Genomic DNA, 12,695 nt, shown 5'->3' with positions numbered 1-12,695 from the left:
AAATCATAGAAAGGGTGCGAGCAAGCGATACGGCAGCAACCGAATGATTAGCAGATTAGCAGTGCCCTTTTTGGTGTGCGTGCTTGGTGAGAAAGTGTTTCCTGGAACAGCAGCAGCAGCAGCAGCAGCAGCAAAGGAACAGTGTCTTGCGCCGGGAGAGCAAAAACAAACGGAGCAGAAGGAGGGCAAAAACAGTCCCGAAAATGAAGTTAAATTCGAATGGTGCAAAAAGCACTCCAAAGTTTTAATGGATCGCTAAACTACAATGAGCTGGTGGACTGGAAAGCAGGGTGGTAATAAAAAAAAATATATATATATATACGGGTGGCACGGTAGAACGATAATCTTTAACGCTACAATGTTGTAAATCATCCACCATTCAAGGGGTTTTTTGGGCGACTGTTTGGTATTTTGTTTGGTTGGATTAGGTGCTATCAATGTTGTTGCTTTTAATTGCAAATATTTTAATCGTCCACTGTATTCGATACGGTTCGATTAGTTTAAATTGCTTAATTGACTTTTATTTGCGTACAAGTAGATTAACATTGGGTTTGCTTGTAATTAAAAAGTAATTAAGAACGAGTTGGAGCTGCTTTTTGTGCCATAAATACTAAGTTGTTGTTGAATTATAGCAAAAACATCAAATTGTATACTTTCAGGCGCATGACAAGTTCGAGGGATGAGGTGACTTGCTAAGGTAAGCCATAATGATTTAAAACCAGCCAAATTAAAAATCAAAGCTTAAAAACTCTCGCAGGGCTCTGGCACCAATATAACAGGACAAACAAACACGACTTTGTTCGAAAGGCGCTCTGTCACCTGTTCGATGTCTTATACACCGGTCATAATGCACTGCAATACGTCTATCATTTTCATTTTGAATGAATGAAGCATTTTCATAGCTTAAATTAATATTCATCTACAGAGGGAAGATTCAACAAACAATTTACTAGTAATTCACATCAATAATAATATAAAAATCATTCAAATTTTATATTGAAAAATGTAAACAAACGTCCATGCCAAAACACATACAGTGCAGTGCACATACGTTATAGTTTTTTTTACGTTTCAAACGTGTATATTGGATGTTATAATTGATTGTGAAGCATTACAATCATTAATGATAGCTATTTTAAATGTTTTGCACGAAATCTTATGAAGAAAAAGAGACAAACTTGAAAATGTCCCCAATTGAGTTTCATCTACTGTAGCGTTGAAGCGTTTGACAGTCAAGGTACTCACAGCACAGGTGGATATCAAACATCATCGAAAATTTGCAATTTTAGCGTTACGTAATTGATGGATAACGCCTTAATATACTGGCGTATTTTATTAGGAACTCGATTCGAGTCGAGAAAATGAACTTCAAAGTGAACTTTTCCAAACAAATGAACACACAAAATTCATCAACTCGACGTCGAGACGACTCGAGTATAAAAATAGAATACGCCTGATAATTTCCATTTTGATACTGCATAATGGACTCAACCCGTACTCAAAACACTTCCTCTTAGTACATTGCCACCTACATTCGATTGAGCGTTATAAGTCAGTGTTAGCAGGACCAGGGATTAGCTAAAAAGTAGAATGAAAACATGAAATGAATTTTTCAGTGGGCATCCCACCACGTTATTCAATCATGCCCTGGAGAGCAATGGTGATGCCATATTTCCATTTTAAATATTCCAACTCTAATACCCAATGCGCTTAGCCGATTGGAGGTAGAATTAAAAGCAAACATCAATTCCCTTCATTGTTTCCGTTCTATTGAAGTGTTGGTTATGGGTATTAAGAGAGCATGTCTGTGTGATTTGTAAAATGAACAGAGGAATAAAACGAACATACACTTTCAAGCACTGTATCCTACGCCATAGTGAAAAGGGCTGCTTGTTGGATAAAAGTATTTGTGTGGAAGATTTTTTTTATTTCCATCATACAAAACAATCGCTCCTTCGCTTACGCTTATCACCATCGTCATCATAATCATCAGCGGTATGATCAACGGTTATGCCCCTCGAATAGAGCGCGGAAACTTTCCCTAACCCGATCAACCAGTGCGGCACTCCAGCGCCAACCATGTGTCAGGCTCTACAACGAGCAAGCAAGCAAAAAAAAGAATGGGGATACAAAAACTCCTCCCTAAACCATCGCGCGAAATTCGTCTTCCTGCTAGGCGCCGGCAGCAATGCAAATCAAAATTTGAATTCCAAATGGAACACTAAGTGAATAAATAAAATCAAATGGAAATTAAATAAAGCGCGCGGCGACTCTCGCCTGCTCGCTCGCGCGTTGCTCTAACACCGCGGACTGACGAGGGCTCTGGGCTGCGTGGTTTAGCGCGAGATCGGTAGATTTATGGGTCAGGGAAGGTCACAGCATGCTGGAATGCATGGGAAAATGTGCAACCAAAGTGCAACTCGCGGCGGAAGGCGGCTGAGGACGCTTCCCAATGAAAACCCAATAAAGCCTCGTTCGCTCTTTCCGTTCGGCTGGCTTTGGCTGGTTTTGTTCGAAAGGCAGATGAGCTGCTGTACGGATGTGGCTGTGTGTGCCTGTACGGATGAGTGTTTGTGTGTGCGAGCGTGTTGCATGCAGTGACAGGTACCGGGATAACCACGTGCAACTGCAACAGACGTAATGCACATGGCCGCCCACACACACACACACCCGGCTTTGCAGCGGAATTTTGTAACCGAGCTCGGATCATGTTGCGACATTTTTGACTGCACATCGAAACCGAAAAGGTGTATGAATTGGCATTTGCATTTTGTGACTTTTATCATATTTTATTGTTTCAATGTGATTTGACTTTTTGTTCTTCTAATTTTTTCTATTTCCTTTTTTGTCATGCAGCCAACAGTGTGCAAAGTGTTTCGTTAAGTTGAGCATTTTTGTTCGTTAAGTTTACGTTTCAGTTATGTTTGATTCTTATTTGTTAATTGTATTTAATATTCTTATCTTATACTTTTTTCATTTAATTGGAATTTATAACATTTAATATGATATTCCTTTTTAGATATAAATGTAAGTGAGAATTTCATTTTTTTATATTTTAAAAGCAATACTAGCAATAAATTCTCTTATCATTTTTTGATTATAACTTTTCTATTTGGTTTTGTCTAAACTATCCTCCTTTATATTTTTTTTAACTATTTTAACACTGGAAATAACTGTTCCTTATTCCTCATCATAAATACATAATTTAGCAAATATTACATCCATCCCTCTATAATACAAATATTTTTCAATATTTTATAAAATACATTTTTTCTAGTGCGTACTATCACTTGTTTACTTGTGACACTCAAGACACATAGAAATGTTCATTAGTAAAAAAAGGTAAAATACCTAACATCATGCAGGGCTAAACGTGTCAATATCACACACTAAGGCTTTCCGAGAAGTTCCCCGCTGGGAATATTCTGCCAGTAAACTGCTTGTCTGCTAAAGTCTCGTTAAGTGACGATCGTCACACTTTTCGTTCACGCCTGCATGTTTTTGCTCGCCATTATTTTATTCACCTGCCACTTTTCATAAAGCCTGCAGGCAGCCCACATACCGCTGCTCGTTCACTCATGGTTGTTTATTATTGTTCTCTCTCCGTCGATTATGTATGGATAGAGAGAAAAAAAAACAAAATGGAGCATTTCACCCCTTCTGCTTGTGTTTTGTATTATTTTTCACATATTTTCCCGTTTGTGTTTTTTGAGATGTCAGTACAGAAATTTTGTCCAAGCCAGCCCCACTTTCGGTGTGCAGTGCGGCAACGGCCAGCGCAGCAACGAGCCGAAACGAACCGACTCCCCTTTGTGCAGTTGCACCGATGCACAAGCCCGATACGGCACGGCCTTGTCTCGGCAGCGACGATCAGCTCGCTGCAAGTGGGTAAGCAGAGAGCATAAAACAGAATTATGCTAATGGCTTATGCAACGCCGAACGCCGTCCCAATGTGCCATGAGCACGCAGCATCCCGCTCACCCCTAGATCGGATGCACTCAGAAGGTGACAGCAACGTCAAACACACGGCCCGACGGTCACGACACGACACGGGGCTCGGGTGCAGCATTATCGTTCGCCGACCGCCACCGGCAGCAGCAGCAGCAGCAATTGAATTGAAATTTGCCACCGCCCCCACGGTCGTCCTACATTCAATTTAGCATTCTTATCCGTAAAATTATCTACCGCGCATCGGGCGACAATGAGTGCAATAATTAAAAGTACACTTGCACATAATATAATATAATGCGGGAGCAGTCGAGTTTGATACGTGCAAAGAAGCGTGCCCGGCGTGTGCTTCATAAAAGCCGGTTTAAATACAGCACGCCATCGCACGCCAAAGTTATGCTGTGCTGTGCCGTGGAGCGGAGTTCGCGGGCTTAGCGGGCGGATGCTTGTTCTTGAATCTCCGTTCGAAATGCTACTATTGTACTTGGGTGCCACTGCACAATCCAGCGTGAATGGTACTCAAATGAGCGTTTGTGTAATTCGCCCTCTTCGTGTGCGACGGATCGAGGAAGCTGCAAACCGATAAGAACCCGTTCCAAGCCGGATGAAGCTATTTCGCCGTAGGAAGGACGAAGGGCGAGCGTGTGCGCTGTGCCACTCGGCGAAACAAAACGAGGCACAAACAACGCTTCATTAGGTCGCCGGTAGTGTGGGATTGGGGTTTCTTGCTCGCTCGCTTTCCTAACGCTGCAATAAATTTGTAAACGTGCTCTCACGGTTGTTACATGGTGGTTGGTGTGAGCATGGTGTTCGGCATCCGCTTACGATAAGACGACCGGCTGGCAAGTCAGTCCCATTCCGGACGTGGAGAGAGCCACTCATAAACAATGTACAGAGACCGTTGGGAGAACACCGGCAGCATCGATTGTTCCAGTACGGTGAACGAAAATCGATCCGAGCTTGATTGATCGGAATGTGAACGGGATTGAAACAATTTCACTCGTTTGTGCAATGAATGTTGAAGCGTTCATACTTGAAGACATTTACTTCATTTAGTCAAAGCGTACGCAATTGGATCGTGTATCGTACCTACACCGTACCTAATTGGCTATTACTGACTCTTATACTAAATGTTTAAGCTATTCTATCTACTGCTCATTCTTAGCTTGCTTTATTGCTCTATTTTCACGAGAGATCTTCCTCAAATAGCAACGAGTGAAGGCGGATACCATGGAGACGCACTGGTGGCTGACTAATTGTAGCTCTTTTTTAACAAATGATGCACCCATCCTTCGTACCTTAACTAAGGTACAGCTACGTAAAGGCTAGACAGCTATAATTATAGTGTAAGTTGTGCTACCTCTTTATTCGGTACACCTTGTATTCACATTTCATCTTGTGCACAGTGTCTTTTGTTTGGAAATTGCTGACGTAGGTCTTCATGATTGTAAGAATATGGCTCAAACGTTCGAATAGGAATAAGGACTCATGTTCAGCAGAAGTATTTTATGTACTTGAAATGTATTAAGTAAAAGAACTCAAGCACGATTATTTCATTTTCAGGGTATTTCAAAAAGTATCACAAGAGGCACAGGAACATCTTGCACAATCGATGCAAATCCTTGGTAAATATCAACATCAGTACACAGAATGTATGATATAGGCAATGTAGAACAATTCATCACTAAATTAAATTATAATTTCTCTCTTAGTTTGTCTCTTCGCAACAATCAATCGAGGTATCCCGAACATTAAAGTGAAGTATTGAAACATTCCAAAACAAACAACATTTTCTAATGAATGAGGAATAATCTGTGAAATAAATGGAAATAAGGGCTTTCAGTGACTTATTTATTATCCATAGCAGGATAGTCAGTCCTATGTATTGGGGGATGGGTCCACTCGGGGCTTTAACCCATGACGGGCATGTGGTTAACATGTGCGAGTTGACGACTGTCCAACTTGTACTACTACTACTACTACTACTATGTACTAGCCTGAAATGAAAGGGATTAATAGTCAGCCGTACCAGCGAACTCGTTCGACGAGAAACATTCGTCGCTCATGAGAGGACAGGGTTGTACCACTAGGTTGGCCAGAGCAAAATCTATACGGTTTTCTAATTTTTGATCTAGAGGGCTATGAAATGAGTGAAAATGAGCGTCGCGGCGAACGTTCCCAGGAACGAACGAGTTCGCCGGTACGGCTGAGTATGTATTACTGTTGTACAATTATTGTAAATAACCGGTCGTATCGGGAAACTCGTTCGTCGAAGAACGTTCGTCGCTCATGTGTGGACAGGGTTGTGCCACTAGATTGGGCAGAACAAAACTTGATTTTTGATCATAGACGACTATGAAATGAGTGAAAATGAGCGTCGCGGCGAACGTTCCCGGGAACGAACGAGTTCCCCGATGCGGCTGAACTTCTTGGCTGGTATTATTGAATCCGTTCGTAGCGGCAACGTACGGCGCTCACATGAAATTCTAGGGATGGCAACACATTTCTTGAGCGCGGTCCTACAACGACGCGGTGAATAACTGTAGCAACCATCTAGTACGTTAGGAAGATGAGTGTCGGGACGTACGCCGCCGACGTACGAACGGATTCAATAATACCAGCCCTTGTAACTTTAAGGATCATTCAAATAAAAAATATAATACAAATTTTCATTATATTGTAACAAAAGGTGTCTGAATTCGTGCGTCTTACTCCAAATAGTTGTAGTGTTCTGTTTAACATTTACTACACTGAAGAATATATTAAGAGAATATTTCCAACGAACCGTGTTCACCAAAACAGAACTATCTTACATTCGTGCATTTGTGCAGTTTATCTCATGCACCGCAACGTACTCTTTTCTTAGTAAACAAGCAGGAAATTAATCCTGTGGTTGAGTTGGACGTGGTTGGGTTGGAGATGTGAGGGAAGTGTTTAACCGTTATATCCTCTTACACGTCAAACTTTGTACGTAACAATGGACGTTCCCATCGTACTCTCAGCGCAGATGAGCGCAGTAAAACCTAAAAACCTCAAATTAAATTTGTAAAACGTTTGCTTTTATCATGCATTCCTGTTAATGGTCCTTGGAAAGATAACAGAAATAAGGTTTATTGTGATTTCCCGAGAATTGGTCGATGTGCAAATTTAAGTTCAAACTCAACTTCCTCAACGCAACATTATGTTTTCCCAAAAAACGCCGTCAAGTCAAACAGGCGCTGAGAAAATCATAAGTCGATCGAATCGTTTGCGAACAATTCAAACCATCCGTCGGTTGATTGATAGGAGGATTATCTTCGCTTAAAATCTGTTCAAGGAATTAAATGTATACTAACGTAGGTATATTGTGCTTTTCTTTCATGAAGAATCAGCGTTGTCACGATTCATTTAATGTCTGGCATATTAGAAGTTAGTTTGTGCTACAGGAAATTTCAACACTGCTAACAAAATTGTTAGCTTCTCTTGTTCGAATTTTAACCTTATTGTACTAAGTTCAATTTCACTTATCCGTTTGTCATAAAAAAGTTGATCCAACCCACTCGAACCTAGACACATAATACGAAGTCATTCATATTTCATTCACTTTTGGGCTTCAGCACATCATAACGCTGCAAAAAGCGACCCCAAAACTAGCTCCTGCCATTGAGATTGCAACGGTAAAAGCTTCTAATCCCGCCGGCTAACCTCGATTCGGCACCTGCCTCTATCCCGAAAGAGAAAAATACATAACTGATTATTGCCGTTCACGTGAAATATGCCTGTGCACACCAATATCGCATTGCTGCGGCACTACCTGCGGCATCAATTTCTCCACACTGCAGGTGTCGCTTTCGGATCAGCAAATTTCGGTACCTCAAGTCATCTTTGAAGCAGGGCGAAGCAAGCGGAACAGGAGGACGGTGTTTAGCACCGCTCGCCAGTGCCGGCCAGCCCTCTGCGCCTTGCGTGTGTGACGTTCGAGCGAGCATGGCCGGATAGCATGGCTTTCTTTTAATTGCCCCCGGCGGGACGGTCTGCTCGACGAAACGTGACCAATTGCTCTCGTCTGCATTGTGTGCGCCTCTCGTTTCGTCTAATTATGATGGGAGTTTGCTGGCGTCATTTTTTCGACCTCCTCCACTTGCACACAACCGAACCGCTCCTCGGGTCGGTTTTCTTTTCACACCGGGCGAAGTTGTCGTTTCACGCAACATGAGAGCGTCTACTTCCTGCCTGGCGTTTATCTGGCGTGTCGCTTAACTGTCGAAACGGTCGGCGCAGCTCATCATCCGTTCACCGACACAGACACAGACATACAAGGTGGGTGATGAAATTGGTGTCCTGGGGGCTAGTGTGTGGGGGACGCTAGATGGCCATTGAATCAAAAGGACGTTGAAAAAGTGTCGGTAATTGGAAAGGCCCCCGGACAACGCGCTCCCCATGCATCCTCGGGGAGCTCTCGGATACAGCAACAAGGAGGAAACACATTTTGAATTAATCTACCTAAAGCAAACGCGTAACTGAATTTGCCTCCGGTTGCGACAGAGTTTTGTTGATTACTTTTTTGTCCCCTTTGCTGCCTTGCTGGACGTGTTCTTTTTTTTTCTCCTTGTTGTGAGCTATGGGCTGTTTTTCGGCTTCTTCTGTTCGACCAATTTTTACTTCATATCACGTCAAACGGTAATTAATGCGCTCGTCGTTTTGCTTCTTTAATTTACACAGCTTTTTCTCTTTACTTCTCTTTATGTTCGGTGAATATAAGCGTTGAACGGCACAATTTAAAAATTGACAGTTGCCTTTCACGGTACGCTTATTTATGAGTTTCTGAAAACATCCATTTAATTTCGTTGCCAATTAAGCCGCCGGTTCCAAAAATTAGGCAATAGGCAGCGTTGTCGCTTGTTATTCAACATAATTTCATTTTTATCATCATGGTTTCTAATTTGTGTGTTAACACGAAATTTTCCATTTCTCGGAGCGAAACTATAATCTACTACGGTGCAACTGGTAAACTTATTTCTGACCGGGGGCAAACATAAGCTTTCGCCAAAAATCCCTTACCATCAGTCAGAAACGTTTGCGTATCCATTTCATCATCCCGGTAAAGTTGACCTAACCATACACAACCATCCTTAGTGGAAGCCGTGTGCCTTGGAGGCGAACGCATTTCGCAACTTTTGGCAAATCTTTGCAAAGCCATCACGTACGTACATTATGTGGCGAAAGGCGATGGCGTCGGTTGACACGACCTTGTCGAACCTCCCGGTGGTGCCCCCACAGTAAGCGAAGGTGGCTCCCGGATGAGTGTGAATATGACGCCTGCTCCTTCTCCTCCGTTGAGTGCCACTCAGCGTGAGAAGTCAACAGGCAAAACGGGGTTGAGGGGAGCTAGTTCCGGGGCCGAAAAGCATATTGCCACCAAAACATGCGGGGAGGGTTTTCCGCATTGGGGCCCCGTAGCCTAGCTGCTGGCCGAATGAGATGAGCACGATGAGCTGATGGCCTGATCTTTGGATGGATGAACACGATGCGGCGAAGAGGGTGTGTGAGCAGCATTATGAGGCCAGGAAACAGGAAACATAAAGTTGAGCTGGTGCTGCTGCTTGTTGTTTCGCTCGTTTCTGGCCGGCTGGTAGTGTGGTGCGATGCGAGGTGCGATGGGGACACATAAGCAAATGAGGTCAAAGCGGCCGGGCACCATTGTGTGACGCTTCTGCTTGAAGGCATTTTATTGCCCGGTTAGATGTTTGAGTGCTTACGCTTTTTGTGTGGTCGTTTGCAGCGCTGCAAAGGATCCAGCGCATTAGTGTTGGGTGGTGGTGAGATGGGCGTAATAATGTGACGGAAAAATGTCATAAATAATAGCAAATAATGTTAGGTGGTGTGATTTGCTGCACGGGATGAATATGTGTGTGGCGTATATGCGTAGGAATAAATCATATTTGTAAGTATTTGTACATCATACTTGAAAAGGATGGAGTAACAAGTGTGTAAGCACTGATTAACAAGTGGTATAATTGCGAATATGCCGAAAGCCCGCAAACACAAGTGTAGCTTATAAAGTTAAAGTAACATCGTAGTAACAGTAACATATTTCTTGATAACTTGTAAATACACGATTAAACTCAAATATATTGGAATATTTAGGCATAAACAACAAACAAACAGATGTAAAATATGCGTCCAAGCAAAGAATAACGTCAGAAAATCATTAGAAACGGCATAATAATAATAATAATAATAATAATAATAATAATAATAATAATAATAATAATAGTAATAATAATAATAATAATAATAATAATAATAATAATAATAATAAAAATAATAATAATAATAATAATAATAATAATAATAATAATAATATTAATAATAATAATAATAATAATAATAATAATAATAATAATAATAATAATAATAATAATAATAAAAATAATAATAATAATAATAATAGAAATAATAAAAATAATAATAATAAAAATAATAATAATAATAATAATAATAATAATAATAATAAAAGTAATTATAATAATAATAATAATAATAATAATAATAATAATAATAATAATAATAATAATAATTATAATAATAATAAAAATAATAATAATAATAATAATAATAATCATAATGATAAGAATAATAATAATAATAATAATAATAATAATAATAATAATAATAATAATAATAATAATAATAATAATAATAATAATAAAAATAAAAATAATGATAATAATAATAATAATAATCATAATAATAATAATAATAATAGTAATAATAATAATAAAAATAATAATAATAATTCGCTGCGCCTAAGAAGAATGGCAGTAACTGAACATTCAAAGTGCACAGTTAGCTTAAAACCATTTTTCAGCTTAAAACCATAGAAGGATGGTCATTATTGATGTTAATAAATAAAAGATTATATATATTTTACTTATCAATGTATAATAAAACTAATAACAAATGAAATAAAAGGAAAGTAAAGATAGCTTGTATTGATATAACAAGATCCATAATATTAAGAAATACCTTTTAAAACCCTTTACGCAATTTACAAGCACAAGTTCCACTTAAGCACTTCTGAGTACTTTGATTTTATTTTATTCCAGATTCATGATTTTATGCAGCAATTATAACTGTCAAGACTGAACACCCTGGGGTCAAATGGTTAAGTCTTATGTCAGCTTCATTCTCGGAAATAAGAAAAACATCCCCGGGAAAAGCATTAAAACCAGGAATCATGAATCATCAAACACCGGGTCGGCGGAGAATGGGGGGGAAAAAACTTTCTTCATTGCAAATTTTATGGTTCATCGGCTTACGGCTCCATCGGCTTCAGCCTTAAACATTTGAGCCCAAGAACTAATAAAGTGAAACTTTTTTGATCACTCCAATGAAAACGAATGGTTTTCCGGGATGTCCTCCGGGAGCTTATTCCTTTCAATGTATTGAAGCAGGAGGGAGCGGTTGCTGCTGCTGCTGCTGTATCGATAGCAATAGAAATTGTTGCCATCGGGCAATTTGCATAACACATCGACGATACGAGGTGAGAAACGGTTTGCTTCACCAGAGCTACCAGAAACGATCGGGGTTTGTGGATGAGAGTGGCTGAAAGGTACAATATGTATCGTACGTGCTAGGGCGCCTAGGATAGGTGCTTACAAGAAGGGATTGAAATTGTTTTCGCTTTGTGTAGAAGTTTTGAGTGAAGAATTGCATCGTAAACTGCTTCGTGTTCCATTTTTTTCACTACATAATACGCTACAAAAAGGAAGGAAAACATCACACCACCGGAGGCAGAAACACATACACTGCCATTGAAGGGAAGGAATAAAGAATTGCGTGCGTGTGTACTGCAAAGCCGAGTGTGATGTGTGGCTGTACATTGAACTGCAGCTCACGAGCAAGCTTCCTTTGCTACAGTGTTGCGGTTTTATCCATTTGAAAAAAAAAATGATTCTTTTTGCACCTCATAGTGTGGGAAATCATCGATTGTTCGATTATATTTAGATCCTGACCGAAGCATAACGATGTGACAATTCGCTTACATAGCACGCGGCGTATACGCGATGAGACAGAAATTAATGAAACCATACCGCGCGGTGCACTTTTAATTAATAGTAATTGTATTCCAACTCCATCCTGCAGTACTGGTGGTGGTGGGCGGAGGGAAATAATTAAAGTGAGCAATTTACCGCATTGCCCCATAGCATCCGTTTGGTTGGTTGGTGCAGCATTTTGTTTTTCCGTTTCCCAGCACTAACCGGGATAGGATTAAATAATGTATGCCAGTGGGGTCTCTTTTTTCGATGTGTGTTTTCGTTGTGCAATTTGCCACGTTGATGAGTAATTTTACAGAATGCAAAAAAGCGAGTGCGACCCGCTGGAATCATTCATCCACAAAGCGATTAATTATTGGTCACATTCGTACGCACGGTGCAGGTTGTTGCGAGTTGATCTACACAGGCTTGATGAGGGTAGGATATTGAATTTATTTGCCGTATGATTTTATCCATCATTTAATTTTGCACATGTGTGTGTGTGTGTGTAATTGTGGGCCATTTTTTGCTTTGAATACCATTTGCATTCCATGCGACTCTCCGGGCAACGACCAATTAATGCACACCACTCTACCTGCAGCGTGGTTGAAGGTCGATTGATTATTGACAGCAATGACGTTTGCGGTGTGGTTTAGTAATTGGCTTTTAAGCTTTGCTAAGCTCTACCTCTAAAACTCCATGGGATGGGGTGGGAGAGTGGAGGTGAAG

The 12,695-nt window shown here is 40.4% G+C and overlaps 1 protein-coding gene across 7 annotated transcripts in view; it reads left to right on the top strand.

The window, feature by feature from the left end:
- LOC120902868 overlaps positions 1–12,695 on the top strand; it is an 83,083-nt gene that overhangs the window by 30,230 nt on the left and 40,158 nt on the right. For 4 of the 7 annotated variants that reach the window (XM_040311921.1, XM_040311915.1, XM_040311917.1 and 1 more), the window contains exon 3: positions 660–697. The exons of 2 other annotated variants lie outside the window; for them this stretch is intronic. The gene's annotated coding sequence lies outside the window, so the exon portion shown is untranslated. Of the gene's footprint in view, positions 1–659; positions 698–5,511; positions 5,574–12,695 lie in introns of all 7 variants that reach the window. One more of the 7 variants, XM_040311919.1, reaches the window with a different exon arrangement.

Source organism: Anopheles arabiensis, chromosome 3 (assembly GCF_016920715.1).
Source record: "Anopheles arabiensis isolate DONGOLA chromosome 3, AaraD3, whole genome shotgun sequence".
NCBI classification, from domain to species: Eukaryota; Metazoa; Arthropoda; class Insecta; order Diptera; family Culicidae; genus Anopheles; species Anopheles arabiensis.
This window is presented reverse-complemented; position numbering and strand designations above follow the sequence as displayed.